Here is a 16,501-nt window from a genome sequence, read left to right as displayed (position 1 = left end):
CTCTGTCTCTGTCTCACAGACACACACACACTTTCTCTCTCTCTCTCTCTCTCACAGACACACACACACCTCTCTCTCTCCCTCTGTCTCACAGACACACACACACCTCTCTCTGTCTCACACACACACACACCTCTCTCTCTCCCTCTGTCTCACAGACACACACACACCTCTCTCTCTCTCCCTGTCTCACAGACACACAGACACGTGCCTAGTGGTGTTATTAATCCAGAGACCCAGGGAATGTTCTGGCAACGTGGTTTCAAATCCCACTAGTGCAGATGGTGGAATTTAAATTCAATGAAAATCTTAAATTAATTTTATTTTTGAACGTCTGGAATTCATGATGACCATGAAAGCAGTGTTGATTGTCAGGAAAAACCTCTCTCATTCAGTAATGCCCTTTAGGAAAGGAAATCTGATCTCCTTACAAGGCCTGGCCTACAGTGATTGGGAATGGAAATGAACTGATCTTCTGTGAGTGTGTGTGTGTTTGTATGTGTGCGTGTGTGTCTGTGAGTGTGTGTCTGTGTGTGTGTGTGTGTATGTCTGTGTGTGTGTGTGTGCGTGTGTGTCTGTGCGTGTGTGTCTGTGTGTGTGTGTCTGTGTGTGTGTGTATGTCTGTGTGTGTGTGTGTGCGTGTGTGTCTGTGAGTGTGTGTCTGTGCGTGTGTGTCTGTGAGTGTGTGTCTGTGTGTGTGTGTGTGTGTCTGTGTGTGTGTGTGTCTGTATCAATCCCAGAGGACCAGTTAACAAGGGTGAATGTTATGTCTCACCACAGCAACTTGGTAGAATTTCAATTCCGAATACGATGCTAGTCTCGGGGATGGTAACCGTGACAACCATCATTGACAATTGCGAAAGCATGGTGCGGTGGCACAGTGGTTAGCACTGCTGCCTCACAGCGCCAGGGACCTGCGTTCAATTCCCACCTCAGGCGACTGACTGTGTGGAGTTTGCACGTTCTCCCCGTGTCTGCGTGGGTTTCCTCCGGGTGCTCCGGTTTCCTCCCACAGTCCAAAGATGTGCGGGTCAGGTCAATTGGCCATTCTAAATTGCCCATAGTGTTAGGTAAGGGGTATATGTAGGGGTAGGGGTATGGGTGGGTTGCGGGTCGGTGTGGACTTGTTGGGCTGAAGGGCCTGTTTCCACACTGTAAATAATCTAAAAAAAAATATCTACTTCATGGATGCCTTTCAGTAATAGAAATCTTCATCCTTACACAATCTGGCCTACATGCAACTCCAGACCCCCACAGCGACTCTGGACCGTCCTTCTGAAATGACGGAGCCCAGTTCAAGGGGCACTTCAGGACAGCTGGCAAGTGCTGACTTCCCCAGCAAATCCTGGGTCCCCCCTGTGGGAATGCGGAGAACAGGGGACCCGAAAAACCGAACCCTTCGTGATATTGACCGTCCCTGCCTATCAAAGCAAAACACTCCCCACTTCTCCAGCTTCTCCTGGCAGGATTTTGACGGGAAACTCCCTGGGTTAACCCATCGCACAGTGGTGCCTCTGCTGGGGGAAGGCTGTAACTGCAGCATGACCAGTTTACTTGGCTAGCACCAATCCAAGTGTGACCACGTGATGTCAAGTGGGCAGAGTTCACAGGAGATGTGCAGAGGTTATCGATGCTGATTGTAGTCAACAGTGCAGTGTGAATCTATCCCAGAATTTGCAAGAAATTATTTTCCTCGGGAGGGTCTTAATTTGGAGAAGTCAAGCGTTCCATGTACGAACATCTGTTTCTCTTCAAATTGGACATCCCTTGTCTCTCCCTCTTCATTGTTTCTGTTCCCTTTTAACGCATGTCAGTTTCTGTTGTTGGATTCGCTTCATGATTTCATGAATGACGAGGGTTTTATGTGGAATTCCTTTGCAGGGTTTGTCAAAATCTCTTTTAACCTTCAAATGTTCCCTCTCCAAGTGAGTGCGATCCAAGCCAACTTGCATCAAGTTAGCTGCTCTTTAGCCCAAACAGCTCAGGACGCCGCTCGCAAGCTGCAAGCGGGTGAGAACGTTTTCCGACTCGTCACTCGTTCAGTGCCTGTTGTCACGGGATAACCCGTGGCACAAAAGCCCCTGAAAGGGGCGAGACGCTGCGAGGCAGCTTCGCGCGGGTGAGGGCTCTGCATCGAAGGGAGTCACAGTCTCGGAAAAAGGGGGCAATCCCTTTCGGACTGATGTCAGCGCTCCCAGCCACCGGGTCGCTATCACACGTGCGCCTCGGAGACGGGAAACCTCAAGAGGACAATGTCACCTTTGGAATCTTGGGAAAACTCCAGCCCAGGGGGCTGTCATTGTCCAATCACTGGGCACCTTTCAAATCTTGAAATCAGTAAACTAAAGGGGGTAGAGGGATCCACCGTGGGAGGGGAGGTGCTGGAGGTCGGACCACGGTCGCATCGAATGGTGTTGGCTTTCTGGGTGCCATGCGACTTACGTCCACGCTTGTTCCTTGGGTTGATGTAACACATCATTGCAAGGTGATGGCCTCAGGGGTAATAAACCCCACGGCCAACACTTGCCCCACCTAAACCGTCTGCCAATGGACGTCTTCATTACCCGGTGGTCCCCAGGTGCCCTTTAGGGAAGGTATTTTCTGCCCTCCTGTCCTGGTTAGGCCCACACCAAACCCAGCACCATTGAGCATTGAGTATAGGAGTTAGGATCTCACATTGCAGTTGGACAGGACATTAGCCAGACCATCTTTGGAGTACTCATTACAATTCTAGTCACCCTGCTACTGGAAGGATATTTTTAAGGGGAGCAGAAAAAAATTGACTCGGATGTTCAGTCAGGCGTTCGACAAGGTTCCCGTGGGAGACTGGTTAGCAAGGTTAGATCTCACGGAATACAGGGAGAACTAGTCATTTGGATACAGAACTGGCTCAAAGGTAGAAGACAGAGGGTGGTGGTGGAGGGTTGTTTTTCAGACTGGAGGCCTGTGACCAGTGGAGTGCCACAAGGATCGGTGCTGGGTCCTCTACTTTTTGTCATTTACATAAATTATTTGGATGTGAGCATAAGAGGTACAGTTAGTAAGTTTGCAGATGACACCAAAATTGGAGGTGTAGTGGACAGCGAAGAGGGTTACCTCAGATTACAACAGGATCTTGAGCAGATGGGCCAATGGGCTAAGAAGTGGCAGATGGAGTTTAATTCAGATAAATACGAGGTGCTGCATTTTGAAAAAGCAAATCTTAGCAGGACTTATACACTTAATGGTAAGGTCCTGGGGAGTGTTGCTGAACAAAGAGACCTTGGAGTGCAGGCTCATAGCTCCTTGAAGGTGGAGTCGCAGGTAGATAGGATAGTGAAGAAGGTTTTTGGTATGTTTTCCTTTATTGGTCAGAGTATTGAGTACAGGAGTTGGGAGGTCATGTTGCGGCTGTACAGGACAGTGGTTAGGCCACTGTTGGAATATTGCGCAATTCTGGTCTCCTTCCTATCGGAAAGATGTTCAGAAAAGATTTACAAAGATGTTGCCGGGTTTGGGGGGTTTGAGGTATAGGAGAGGCTGAACAGGCTGGGGCTGTTTTCCCTGGAGCGTCAGAGGCTGAGGGGTGATCTTATAGAGGTTTACAAAATTATGAGGGGCATGGATAGGGTAAATAAACAACGTCTTTTCTCTGGGGTGGGGGAGTCCAGAACTAGAAGGTACAGGTTTAGGATGAGAGGGAAAGATATAAAAGAGACCTAAAGGGCAACTTTTCCACACAGAGTATGGAATGAGCTGCCAGAGGAAGTGGTGGAGGCTGGTACAATGACAACATTTAAAAGGCATTTGCATGGGTATATGAATAGGAAGGGTTTGGAGGGATATGGGCCGGGTGCTGGCAGGTGGGACTAGATTGGGTTGGGATACCTGGTCGGCATGGACGGGTTGGACCGAAGGGTCTGTTTCCATGCTGTACATCTCTATGACTCTATGTTATATTGGTTTGGGTTCTCAGCAGAGGCTGGGATGTTTTGCCCTGGAGTATCAGAGGCTGAGGGGTGACCTTACAGAGGTTAATAAAACCAGGAGGGACATGGATAGGGTAAATAGCCAAGTTCTTTTTCACAGGGTGGAGGAGTCCAGAACTAGAGGGGCATAGGTTTAGGGTGAGAGGGAAAAGATTTAAAAGGGACCTAAGGAGCAACTTTTTCACACAGAGGGTGGTACGTGTATGGAATGAGCTGCCAGAGGAAGTGGTGGAGGCTGGTACAATGACAACATTTAAATGGCATCTGGATGGGTATATGAATAGGAAGGGTTTGCAGGGATATGGGCCGGGTGCTGGCAGGTGGGACTAGATTGGGTTGGGATATCTGGTTGGTATAGACGAGTTGGACCGAAGGGTCTGTTTCCATGCCGACCATGTATTGGGCCCCTAATTGCCCTCTGGAGTGGCGTGAGCAGGTACAAGGGGCATCAAGGCATGGGCAATTCTTTGCCCATATTCTCACCAAAGGGTATGTTGTCAAGAGGCTTCAGTTTCCCCCTTATCGAACATTAGCTTGTCATTACATCGATGGCTGGGCTGAGATGTGGATGTACCGCCCCACCAAAGGAGGGTTTCTTCATGACAGGAGTGGGGTAATTCCTGATTGGTCAGGCCGAGCCGGCGTTCCCATTTGGAATATCGTCACGAGGGACCAGCTTTGGAATCGGCAGCTCTGTGACACTGCGTGGGGGCAGGGGATTGGGAGCTCATGTTTGCTGGCAGGAACAGGAAGGCCCCACCCATGTGGCAGAGGACAGACTAGGCCATGCAGAATGCAGGGAGAAATGTTCACGTTATCAGCAAGATAGCTTTCTTTGGGGGGATACGCATGTTGATTTTGACGCATAACCTGTTCTTTTGTGAGCTTTCATAGAAATCCTACAATGTGGAAACAGGCCATTCAGCCCAACAAGTCCACACTGACTGTCCAAAGGGCACCCAGCCCAGATCCATTCCCTAGCTTGTCCCTGTAACCCTGCATTTCCCTTAGCTAACCCCCTAACTTACACATCCCTGAACACTGGGGGTAATTTAGCATGGTCAATCTGCCTAACCAGACCTGAAGAACCTGAAGCATTGACTTCTCCACCTGCTGATGCTGCCTGGCCTGCTGTGTTCTTCCAGCCTCTTGCTAATCCACCCTGACATCTTTGGACTGTGGGAGGAAACCGGAGCACCCGGAGGAAACCCACACAGACACGGGGAGTCCACACAGACAGTTGCCTGAGGTCCCTGGTGCTGTGAGGTAGCAGTGCTAACCACTGAGCCACCATGTCACTGTGTTGGCATTTGTGGGTGTACATTGTGGTTATGTCTTAACATTAGGAGTAGCTGTTGTTAACCCTGTCACTGACACTCTCCACATGAATCACCCTCTTCCATCCCCATGTTACTTTGGAGGAAAGGACTGACAATGGTTTTGCAAAACCAAGTGTTTTCTCATCTTTCCTACTGGGAACAGGGGACGGCACATATTAACCAGCGCACTAATTAATAAATAAAAATGTTTACTGATTACTTGAGAACAGTCAGATTGTAGCACTGTGCAATTCTGTTGGTGGTTTCGGGGTCTGGTCAGGAGGTGTTCTCCTCATTTAGTTGGCCAGTGAAAGGGAACCACCTGTTTTGGGACAGTATTGAGAGTGAATGCTGAAAATGGTGTGTGCATGTATGTGAGAGAGAGAGAGAGAGAGCCTGTATGTGTGTGTGTGTGGGAGAGTGAGTGAGTGTGACTGAAAAAGTGTGTGTGTATGAGAGTGAATGTATGTGTGAGAGTGTGGGTGTATGAGTTGTTTGTGGGAGTTTGTGTGTGAATTGATTATGTGTGAGTGAGAGTGGGTGAGTATGTGTGTAAGTGAGAGCATGTGTTGTTTGTGTGAGTGCGATTGTGTGAATATGAATGAGTGTGTGAGAGAGTGAGAATGAATTGTTTGTGAGCGTGTCTGAGTGAGACTGGGTGAGTACGTTGTGTGTGTGAGAGGGACTGAGTGAGTTGTTTGAGTGTGTGAGAGAGGGACTGAGTGAGTTGCTTGAGTGTGTGAGAGGGAGTGAGTGAGTTGTTTGTGTGTGTGTGTGTGAGTGAGTTATTTCTCTGTGTGTGTGAGGGAGTGAGTGAGTGAGTTGTTTGTGTGTGTGTGAGGGAGTGAATGAGTTATTTGTGTGTGAGGGAGTGAATGAGGTGTGTGTGTGTGTGTGTGTGTGTGTGTGTGTGTGTGTGTGTGTGTGTGTGTGTGTGTGTGTGTGTGTGAATCAGTTGTTTGTGTGCGTGAGGGAGTGAATGAGTTATCTGTGTGTGTGTGTGTGTGAGGGAGTGAATCAGTTATCTGTGTGTGTGTGTGTGAGGGAGTGAATCAGTTATCTGTGTGTGTGTGTGTGTGAGGGAGTGAATCAGTTATCTGTGTGTGTGTGTGTGTGTGTGTGTGTGTGTGAGGGAGTGAATCAGTTATCTGTGTGTGTGTGTGTGTGAGGGAGTGAATCAGTTATCTGTGTGTGTGTGTGTGTGTGTGTGTGTGTGTGTGTGAGGGAGTGAATCAGTTGTTTGTGTGTGTGTGTGTGTGGGAGTGAATCAGTTATCTGTGTGTGTGTGTGTGTGTGTGTGTGTGTGTGTGAGGGAGTGAATCAGTTGTTTGTGTGTGTGTGTGTGTGTGGGAGTGAATCAGTTATCTGTGTGTGTGTGTGTGAGGGAGTGAATCAGTTGTTTGTGTGCGTGAGGGAGTGAATGAGTTATCTGTGTGTGTGTGTGAGGGAGGGAGTGAGTTATTTGTGTGTGTGTGCGTGAGGGAGTGAGTGAGTTATCTGTGTGTGTGTGTGTGAGGGAGGGAGTGAGTTATTTGTGTGTGTGTGCGTGAGGGAGTGAGTGAGTTATCTGTGTGTGTGTGTGTGAGGGAGGGAGTGAGTTATTTGTGTGTGTGTGAGGGAGTGAGTGAGTGAGTTATTTGTGTGTGTGTGAGGGAGTGAGTGAGTGAGTTATCTGTGTGTGTGTGTGTGAGGGAGGGAGTGAGTTGTTTGAGTGTGTGAGAGAGATACTGAGGGACTGTTGTTTGTGTAAAAATGTGTGTGTGTGAATCAATCTGCAGGAAAGCACGATTGTACCAGCAGCCAGTTTCCTTATTAGCATGAGAATCCTGCCAGTAAATCACTTGGCATCAGGAAAACTGTGCTGCAGCAAATATATTTTTTGATTAAGACAGCCGCCAAGTCTCTGCGCTTTGTGAGACAGGCACACGCCAATGACCTGGTTTATTTAAACATGCTGAAGCAAATTGATCTCAGTACTTTGTCATTTGGCTGATACAGGCGAAGGCAGAACAGCAGGGGCAGTCTTCAATGCTGTCTTCACTTTAACTACAGTGTTGTCAGCTCAATCCGAATTGCATGTGAGCAGGACTGGCTCGTAGGAAGCAGTGCAAGGGTTAAAACCTCTGCAGAAACACATCCACTGCTACAAAAACACACCACAAACACACACACACACACACTCCGTGTACAAAAGCAAACGGCAATTTCATTGCAAATTCTGTCGTTTTGACAATGACCTTCACAGGCTAATGACATGACACTTAGACCTCATCCCCTTCAGTCAATCGTTTGCCCTACTACGCGGAACATTGCTCTGGAAAGCCCTTTCTTTATTCCATTGCTTCATCTCCCTTTTTGTCTCGTGTCTTTTAAGTTTACCTTTCTGGTTGGAGAGGCATTTAGCTCTGTGTCGGCGACACTCCGGCTTGCAGACTCCCCGGTCTCGCCTGTCCTGCGAGCCCCAGTGCTCGGCTTTGCTCGGACATCTTCAGCTGCTCCTGGAGAGATGCGAGGTGTGTTCTCTCTCTCTCTCTCTCTCTGTGTGCTTTTCCTTTTTGCCCCCACTTTTCAGTAGATCCCTCGAATGCAGCTCAGCTCGACGCGAGCTGTTTAATAGTCAGGCTCCAGAGATCCGTTTGTATCTGCCTGTAGCTGGAAAGAGCAGAAATACATTCCAAAGGAACCTGCTCATTTTTTTGTCTTTGATTTCTCCAGTGCTGGTGGTTGAGACACACACACTGTCTTTTGCTCTCTGTCCGTCTCGCCCTCTCTCTCTCTCCCCCCCCCACCTCCACCCCCCCCCTCTCTCTCTCTCTCTCTCCCCCAGCCTCTCTCTTGGGCTCTCTCTGTATCTCTGTCACCCGCTATCTTTATCTTGCTATTTGCCAGTCCTATCTTTCTCTATCTCTGCTTCATCATGCTCTCTCTCAATTCTGTCTGTTCTCTCACTTTCTCGAATCTGTCTCTTTTTCTGCCTCTGTCTCTCTGGTTCAGTCCTTCTCTCTCTGTCACCCTCGCTTGTGTCTCTGACTCTTTCTCTCTACCTCTGTGTATTTCTCTCTCTCTCTCTCTCTCTCTCTCTCTCTCTCTGCTTGTCACTGCCTTTCTCTGTATCTCTATCTCACACTGTCTCTCCTTCTCTCCCTCTCTTCTGTCTCTGCCTCACTTTGTCTCCGTATCTCCCTCTCGACACACTGCCTTTCACTGTGTCTCTGTCTCACTCTCTCTCTCTCTCCGTCTTTCCTTCTCTCTCACTGTCTTTCTCTGTGTCTCTGTTTCGTTCTCACAATCTCTCCCTCTGTCTCTCCCCTTCTCTCTCACTACCTTTCTCTGTGTCTGTGTTTCACTCTCTCTTCATCTCTCCTTCTCTCTCACTGTCTTTCTGTGTCTCTGTTTCACTCTTTCTCTCTGCTCTCTCACTGCCTTTCTCTATGTCTTTTTCACTCACTCTCTCTCTCTCTCTCTCTCTCTATCTCTCCTCTCTCACTGCCTTTCTCTGTGCCTCTGCCTCACTCCCGATCTGTCTTGCGTTCCGTCCGTCTCTCCCTCTCCTCTCTCGGTCGGGTCCAGCCCCTTCACTGGAAAGGGAACTTTCTCAGCACTGTAGGATGTCGCAGACAGATTACATTCTGGCCCTCAGCAGCCCGGGGCTCCACAGTCACAGGTCCATCCTCCTGTCTCACTGTGCCTGCCTTCACACCGTGACTCCAGGAAGGTTTAGTCGGAGGGATCAGCCGGTTTTCAATCTGCAGAACCACCCCCACTCTGGCCATTCGGTCGCCTGCTGTGCTGTCTCTCTCTCTCTCTCTCTCCCCCGACTTCCCTCGTTGTCAGCAGATTAACACCGATGTGGTGGCACTGCAGATTGGAGCCCTGACTCCCTCCGATGGAAGCAGCAAGGACCTGCCGCTGTTCCACATTCAAACCCCTCAGCTGAGAGCTGGCAGGCAGGACGGAGGATCCTTTCGGCTCCTTCAGCTTTTGGGCGGGAAGGCGGGGCAGGACGGCAGGGCGCCCTACCCTGCGACAGGTCAGCACAATGTGAAGAGATGGGTAAAGCCCCAAAACAGAGCCGATGGGCGACATGACAGAGGTCGGGATAAATGACACAGCGCTTTCCACGAGGCAGCAGGGGTTAGATAGGCGGAGCGGCCTCCTGGCACGCTGCACCCGAAACACCTGGCGCAACCTTTGAGGTGAGAGGTCAGAGGTTAACGATGCCCGGGTTTAATTCCGCGGGCATGGACATGTCCCACACTTGATTAGTAGATGGAGGGTGTCAAAGCAAGTGCTAGATTCAAGGTTAATGGCACCAGAGGGAGGGGGGGTCTCAGTGATTAGCACTGCAGCCTCAAATCCACCCTCAGTTGACTGTTCTGTGTGGAGTTTGAACATTCTCCCTGTGTCTGTGTGGGTTCCATCAGGGTGCTCCGGTTTCCTCCCACAGTCCAAAGGTGTGCAGGTTAGAGTGGATTGGCCGTGCTAAATTGTCCCATAGTGCCCAGGGATGTGTAGGTTAGGGTGGATTGGCCGTGCTAAATTGTCCCATAGTGCCCAGGGATGTGCAGGTTAGGGTGGATTGGCCGTGCTAAATTGTCCCATAGTGTCCAGGGATGTGTACGTTAGGGTGGATTGGCCATGCTAAATTGTCCCCGTAGTGCCCAGGGATGTGCAGGTTAGGGTGGATTGGCCGTGCTAAATTGTTCCATAGTGCCCAGGGATGTGTACGTTAGGGTGGATTGGCCATGCTAAATTGTCCCATAGTGCCCAGGGATGTGCAGGTTAGGGTGGATTGGCCGTGCTAAATTGTCCCATAGTGCCCAGGGATGTGCAGGTTAGGGTGGATTGGCCGTGCTAAATTGTCCCATAGTGCCCAGGGATGTGCAGGTTAGGGTGGATTGGCCCGTGCTAAATTGTCCCCGTAGTGCCCAGGGATGTGCAGGTTAGGGTGGATTGGTCGTACTAAATTGTCCCCGTAGTGCCCAGGGATGTGCAGGTTAGGGTGGATTGGCCATGCTAAATTGTCCCATAGTGCCCAGGGATGTGCAGGTTAGGGTGGATTGGCCGTGCTAAATTGTCCCAGCATATCAGGGATGTGCAGGGTTAGGGTGGGGTTAACCCATGGAAAACGTGGACCTAACAGGATAGGCTTGGCAGTGCTAGGTCTGGGTATAATGCTCCTCCTTGGAGGGTCAGTGCAGATGCGATGGGCCAAATGGCCTGTTTCCACACTGTAGGGATTCCACAAAGTATCCGGTACAGAGGAAGTATGGTCAGGGCAGTACAGCCAGACCCTGTGCAGTGTGTGTGAGCAATCACTACGTCCACAACTCCTGGAAATGTTGAATTCTCTCCCTCCCAAACCACTTGAAGCCCGGCAGGAGGTAAATTCCAGAACAGGATTGAAGGATTAGTTTTTGGTTGGGCGTGGAGACTGTTGGATCCACGGTGAGTGGATGGGAGTTAAGGTAGGGATGAGCTTTGATCCAGCTGGCCATTCTCCTGGGAGAGGAGAGAGTCGAGAATGTGGTGCTGGAAAAGAACTGCCGGTCAGGCAGCATCCGATGATCAGGAAAATTGATGCTTTGGGCATAAGCTCTTCATCAGGAAGGGCTCTTGCCCGAAACGTCGATTCTCCTGCTCCTCGGATGCTGCCTGACCGGCTGTGCTTTTCCAGCACCACTCTCCCGAGTCTAATCTCCAGCATCTGCAGGCTGCACTTTCGCCTCGTGGGAGAGGGAACCTCCTCCTCTGCTTCTCACTGAGATCCCTCAACATCGGCCGCTCCCACAGGAGCAGGGAGGAGGCCATCCAGCCCCCACCCCAACCCCCACCCTCATTGGTTAGCCTGTTCCATCATTCAGTAAGATGGCGGCTGCACAGTGTGGCCTAACTCTGTAACAACTGATGACAGAGGAGCACCGTGGGTGCTGGTCAGCTGAAGCAGGCATGGTCAGTGTTGGAGAAACTCAGCAGGTCTGTGCACAGAGAGAGGGAGAGGAAAACACAGTCAACCATTTCCAGAGCAAACACTGTGCCTGTACCCACCCACCCCCCACCCCACTGATAGTGGGGAACACTGTACCCCCTCCGATAGTGGGAACACTGTACCCCCCCCCCGATAGTGGGGAACACTGTACCCCCCCCCCCCCACGATAGTGGGGAACACTGTACCCCCCCTCGATAGTGAGGAACACTGTACCCACCCCGATAGTGGGGAACACTGTACCCCCCCCCCCAGCGATAGTGGGGAACACTGTACCCCCTCCCCGATAGTGGGGAACACTGTACCCCCCCGATAGTGAGGAACACTGTACCCCCCCCGATAGTGGGGAACACTGTACCCCCCCCCCCCGATAGTGGGGAACACTGTACCCCCTCCGATAGTGGGGAACACTGTACCCCCCCCCGATAGTGGGGAACACTGTACCCCCCACCCCGATAGTGAGGAACACTGTACCCCCCCCCGATAGTGAGGAACACTGTATCCCCCTGATAGTGGGGAACACTGTACCCCCCCCCCCCGATAGTGGGGAACACTGTACCCCCCCGATAGTGGGGAACACTGTACCCCCCGATAGTGGGGAACACTGTACCCCCCCCCCCGATAGTGGGGAACACTGTACCCCCCTGATAGTGGGGAACACTATACCCCCCCCCGGTAGTGGGGAACACTGTACCCCCCCCCGATAGTGGGGAACACTGTACCCCCCCAATAGTGAGGAACACTGTACCCCCCCCCGCGATAGTGGGGAACACTGTAACCCCCCCGATAGTGGGGAACATTATACTCCCCCCGATAGTGGGGAACACTGTACCCCCCCCCGATAGTGGGGAACACTTTACACCCCCGATAGTGAGGAACACTGTACCCCCCCCCGATAGTGGGGAACACTGTACCCCCCGATAGTGAGGAACACTGTACCCCCCGATAGTGAGGAACACTGTACCCCCCCCCCGATAGTGAGGAACACTGTACCCCCCCATGATAGTGGGGAACAACATTTCAACTCCCCCTCCCACTCTGCTGAGGACATGAAGGTCCTGGGCCTCCTTCACCGCCGCTCCCTCACACCAGACGCCTGGAGGAAGAACGCCTCATCTTCCACCTCGGAACATTTCAACCCCAGGGCATCAATGTGGACTTCAACAGCTTCCTCATTTCCCCTTCCCCCAGCTCACCCCAGTTCCAAACTTCCAGCTCAGCACTGTCCCCATGGCCTGTCCTACCTGCCTATCTTCCTTCCCACCTATCCACTCCACCCTCCCCCCGCCCCCGACCTATCACCTTCATCCCCTCCCAACTCACCTATTGTACTCTATGCTCCTTTCTCCCCACTCCCCCCCTCCTCTAGCTTATCTCTCCACCCTTCTGGCTCTCTGCCTTTGTTCCTGATGAAGGGCTTTTGCCCGAAACGTCTATTTTACTGCTCCTCGGATGCTGCCTGAACTGCTGTGCTCTTCCAGCACCACTGATCCAGAATCTGGTTTCCAGCATCTGCGGTCATTGTTTTTACCAAGATGAAAGCGAATTGCTGACCGTTGTCTGTTGGGAGAGGTTTAGTCCAGTTTGACGTGCAGCGGGATCTGAGTGTTTGAAAAGTGGCTTCCGTCTAGAAACACAAATATTTAGAAGTATTCTCAGGTCCCGCTGTGAGAGGGAGACTTGCAGCTCCCCGGTTTCCTTCCTTACTGACCTCCGAGGCCTGTGAAACAGAAACGGAGTTCACAAAGGATTAGATTAGATTACTTACAGTGTGGAAACAGGCCCTTCGGCCCAACAAGTCCACACCAACCCGCCGAAGCGCAACCCACCCATACCCCTACATTTACCCCTTACCTAACACTGGGCAATTTAGCACGGCCAATTCACCTGACCCGCACATCTTTGGGACTGTGGGAGGAAACAGGTTACCAGGCAGGTCAAAGCACATATCATCCTCTGAAGTTTTTCAGTACTTAAGGGCTATGATTCTTCCTGTCTGTTATCTCCGTAAAAGCTTTGCTGAGCTTTTTTCTCTATGGCTACTTGACTGTCTATGTACAGGTAAACCACAAAGCACACTTTACCTGTTGACTTCAATTCCAAGAAAGCATGTGGCGAAAATCCTTTCCATCCAAGCAGTTCCATTTTTCACATCGTCAACGAACATAAAAATGGTTTCCCAATGCGGGTGGTGGTGCTGTTTCTCTGTGATGTGGCGACATGACTCAGTATTGCGATGATACACCGAGCAGGAAGCTAATGGTGTCACTCGTGATCACTGACGTCAGCAAGAGATGAACTTCTCCAGCGCTGTTCCACCATTTTCCCTGCCTTCTCGCTTATCCCACTCCCCCAGTAGCTTTGCTTTGCTTGTGTGTTGAACAAAAACAGAAATTGCCGGGGAAACTCAGCGTCCGTCAGCATCTGCGGAGAGAATGCAGAGTCAGCTTTTCGAGTCCGGTGACCCAACTTCAGAGTTGTGCCTCTGATCTCAGTAGAGGACCCACACTCTCCCTTTCACACCTTAACTCGCACCCATTCTCTGCCTCTTCCCCCCTCTTGCTGGTTCTGAAGGATAACTCTGCTTCTCTCTCCACAGTCACTGCAGAGTTTCTCTAGACTTCCCTGCATTTGTCAGTCCCCCTGGCTCATTCTCTGGCAGCCTCGGTTCAAATCCCACCCTGGTCAAAGTTAGATTTGTTTCGTAAAAAATGGAAAAAGTAGCGGTGACCGTGATGCCAGTGACTGTCAAAGCATTCGCCAGAGTGACCGACCTTTTACAAAATGGATTCATTTCTGCGAGGTGGGCATCGCTGGCTGGGCCCAGCCTTCATTGCCCGTCCCTGGTTGCCCCATGGGAAGGTGGTGGTGAGCTTGATCCACTGCGGTCTACCTGCTGTGGGGTCGACCCACAATTCCCTGAGGGAGGGAATTCCAGGATTTTGACCCAGTGGCAATGAAGGAACGCCCAATATATCTCCACGTCAAGGTGGTGAGTTTCTCAGAGGGGAACCTGAAGGGGGTGGTGTTCCCATGTACCTGCTGCCCTTGTCCTTCTCGCTGGAAGTGGTCGTGGGCTTGGAAGGTGCCGTCTAAGAATCTTTGGTGAATTTCTGCAGGGCGTCTTGTAGATGATACGCACTGCTGCTACTGAGCGTCAGTGGTGGAAGGGGGGGGTGGATATTTGTGGGTGTGGTGCCAACCAAGTGGGGCAGCTTTGTCCAGGATGGTGTCAACCTTCTTGGGTGCTGTATCCATCCAGGGGCAAGTGGGGATTAATCCATCACACCCCTGACTTGTGCCATGTTGGGACAGGCCTTGGAGAATCAGGAGGAGAGTTACTAACTGCAGTATTCCAAGCCTCTGACCTGCTCTTGTAGCCATTGCGTTTATGTGATAAGTCAGATTGAGTTTCTGGTCAATGGTCATCCCAAGGATGTTACTCGTGGGGGATTCAGTGTGGGTAACACCATTGCATGTCAAGGGTTAGTCGTTAGATTGACTGTTATTGGCGATGATCGTAGCCTGGTTAAAAACAGATGCTGGCAACCAGATTCTGGATGAGTGGTGCTGGAAGAGCACAGCAGTTCAGGCAGCATCCAAGGAGCAGTATCTAGCCTGGCATTTGTGCGGCGTGGATGTTACTTGCCACTTGTCTGCCCGAGCCTGGACATTCGAGGCTGGTCCAGAACTTGTTGCATTTGAACATGATGCCCGTTTTGATGCGGGGAAATCTGCCCTCCTTGCCCGGTCTGGCCTACACGTGACTTCAGACCCCACAGCGAGGATTTTGACTCTTTCAGTGCCCCTCAGGATTGGATGAGCGAATTCAGTTCAAGGGAATCAGGAACAGGCAACAAATGGGACTAGCAACAACCACGTGAATTAATAAATATTTCAAAAGTCTATTCAAAGCAAGGGCTATGCAATTAAACATGCTGATGGTTGAATTAACAATAATTACAATGGTACAGAGATGATTACAGATCTACTGCATACATTAAACACACAGTCTGTTAAGACTTGGAATTCATTTTTTTTGACAATTCTTTTTAAAATAGACATTCCCCTTCTGATTAGATGTGTGTGTAGTTGGAATTACGGCAAGCTGTCTGTATTTTTCTTGTATCAGCCCTCCATTACCAGGAGTTCTGGGCCTCCAGAAAGCAGATTTTCAAAAGAAAGAGGAGAGGGGCGATAAGGAGAGTTTTAAATTGTGTTGGATTGAGTGAGCAGGAATATCATCGAGTTTTAGAGGCCTGCAGCACTGTCAAAGGGTCTTCAGCCCATTGGCTCTGCATCAGCAAAAAGCAAGCAGATAAACAAAGATTGGCAAAGTTGTTGCTGGGCTTTAAGACTGAATAGGCCAGGGCTGAGGGCTGACCTTATAGAGGCTTATAAAATCATGAAGGGACATGGATAGGGTGAGTAACCAAGGTCTTTTCCCTGGGCTGGGGGAGTCCAGAACTAGAGGGCATAGGTTCATGGTGAGAGGGGAAATACTAATCCCAAATTAATCTAATCCGATTTGCCAGGATTTTGCCCAAATTCCTCTGAACCCTTCCCATCCATGTCCCCATCCAGATGCCTTTTAAATGTTGTCACTGTACCAGCCCCCACCACTCTCTCTGGCAGCTCATTCCACACACGCACCACCCACTGTGTGAAAAAGTTCCCCGATGTAGGGGAAGGAGAGGGTATAGGTTGAAGGTGAGAGGGGCAAGATTTAAAAGGGACCTGAGGGGGCAACTTTTTCACACAGAGTGTTGGACGTGTATGGAAGTTGCTGGCAGAGGAAGTGGTGGAGGTGGGCACAATTACACAAGGTCTTTTCCCTGGGATCGGGGAGTCCAGAACTAGAGGGCATAGGTTTAGGGCGAGAGGGGAAAGATATAAAAGAGACCTAAGGGGCAACTTTTTCACGCAGAGGGTGGTACATGTATGGAATGAGCTGCCAGAGGAAGTGGTGGAGGCTGGTACAATTACAACATTTAAGAGACATTTGGGTGGGTCTATGAATAAGAAGGGTTTGGAGGGATATGGGCCGGGTGCTGGCAGGTGGGACTAGATTGGGTTGGGTAGGCATGGACGGGTTGGACCGAATGGTCTGTTTCCATGCTGTACATCTCTATGACTCTATAACTCTATGAATGGTGGAGCTGACTCAATGGGCTTGCTTCTGCTGCTATGGGCTAGGGATACAACTAACCCCTCAGCAACAACTCGGT

At 50.6% G+C, this 16,501-nt stretch overlaps 2 protein-coding genes across 5 annotated transcripts in view; one reads left to right on the top strand and one right to left on the bottom strand.

The window, feature by feature from the left end:
- Positions 1 to 8,047, bottom strand: part of lrfn4a (leucine rich repeat and fibronectin type III domain containing 4a) — a 28,965-nt gene extending 20,918 nt beyond the window's left edge. Inside the window, exon 1 of the mRNA XM_060855344.1 lies at positions 7,667 to 8,047. The gene's annotated coding sequence lies outside the window, so the exon portion shown is untranslated. The remainder of the gene's footprint in view (positions 1 to 7,666) is intronic.
- Positions 1 to 16,501, top strand: part of LOC132836369 (pyruvate carboxylase, mitochondrial-like) — a 721,522-nt gene that overhangs the window by 434,041 nt on the left and 270,980 nt on the right. The gene's annotated exons all lie outside the window — the stretch shown is intronic.

This window comes from Hemiscyllium ocellatum, chromosome 46, assembly GCF_020745735.1.
Source record: "Hemiscyllium ocellatum isolate sHemOce1 chromosome 46, sHemOce1.pat.X.cur, whole genome shotgun sequence".
NCBI classification, from domain to species: domain Eukaryota; kingdom Metazoa; phylum Chordata; class Chondrichthyes; order Orectolobiformes; family Hemiscylliidae; genus Hemiscyllium; species Hemiscyllium ocellatum.
The sequence above is the reverse complement of the archived record's forward strand: the minus strand, read 5'-3'. Positions and strand labels throughout refer to the sequence as shown.